Below are 1,319 nucleotides of genomic sequence, written 5' to 3'. Positions count from 1 at the left end.
CTCTCTCTCTCTCTCTCTCTCTCTCTCTCTCTCTCTCTCTCTCTCTCTCTCTCTCTCTCTCAACGAAATTATTTTATTTTTAAATAATATATCATTTCTTCCACAACGTTCATATAATTTATCAAATTACTGACACCAATGTGATGAACATGTAGTTTTTAATAAATTATCCAGATTATAACTTTTCTTCTTCAAATTGTTAATAGAAATTAAAAATAAAATATTAGTATTAGTAATAACTTTTGTATTACCACACGAATTGCATCGAGAAGTATAAGTAACTTGATGTTCTACTATATTTTTTATATAATCATATTTTATACAAAGAGCTGTAAGAAATTCTAAGGCATCTCGTTTAATAGCAACCGAAAAGTATTCCCCTAAAGATTGCCGTATTTCAAATTATTCATTCCATGTTCACATCGATGCGCAAACAAATTTAAAACATCATGTTTATTGTAATTTAATAATAGCTTTCTGGAAACATCTAAATTCAATAAACATTGCAATACTGCATTCGCATAGCATGAAACCTTGTCTGTATTTTGAAAGCCACGTATAGTCCAAGCAGTACTTTTTAATGGAGCTTTTTGACCCGATTCTTGAACGGAGGAAATCATTTTCGATGTCCACGAAACATCTTTAACTCTACGATAACGCTGTTTTGAAATAGTGATCATTTCTGATTCTAAATTATGTATTCGTTTCAATCGATTATATTCTATAATAGCTTTTTCACTAGCAAACACGAATAAAGGATCAAAATTAATTAAATGCAGTCCATCGAGAGATGTTACTCGAGATAATACAACATAAGCCTGACCGCAACTAAATACATTGTTACCTAGATCCATAACAGCATTTTGTAAACTTGACTTTTATGAATGGTAATACCATAACTCAAACATAATGGAAATTCAATTAATATTAGGGTGTAACGGCCTATTACGGTTGGAGCTGGATCTTCGTTGCTTAAAATAATGGAAATTGTTTTCTAATAACGTAAACTCTATCCATCAATGGAAACTTAACACTTACTCTTTCAATAAAATACTCTAAACCAGATGGTAAAAGAACTTTTATCTTTTCTATAGTTTTATCCTGCATAACTGATACAACTGTAGTAATTGTACTATTTACAAGACCCAAACTAGCATCAATATTACGTCTTATCATAACTTTCGCTCCAATTTTAATGTAATTCGTTTTGAAAGTTCAGCTGTTCTGGTATCATCATCATCAATATTTGACAATACCTTTGTTACTTTTTTTTCATATATGAAATACAATCAATCGTATCTTCAGCAATTAAAAGTATT

Source organism: Trachymyrmex cornetzi, unplaced genomic scaffold (genome assembly GCF_001594075.2).
Source record: "Trachymyrmex cornetzi isolate Tcor2-1 unplaced genomic scaffold, Tcor1.1 scaffold235, whole genome shotgun sequence".
NCBI classification, from domain to species: domain Eukaryota; kingdom Metazoa; phylum Arthropoda; class Insecta; order Hymenoptera; family Formicidae; genus Trachymyrmex; species Trachymyrmex cornetzi.
This window is presented reverse-complemented; position numbering follows the sequence as displayed.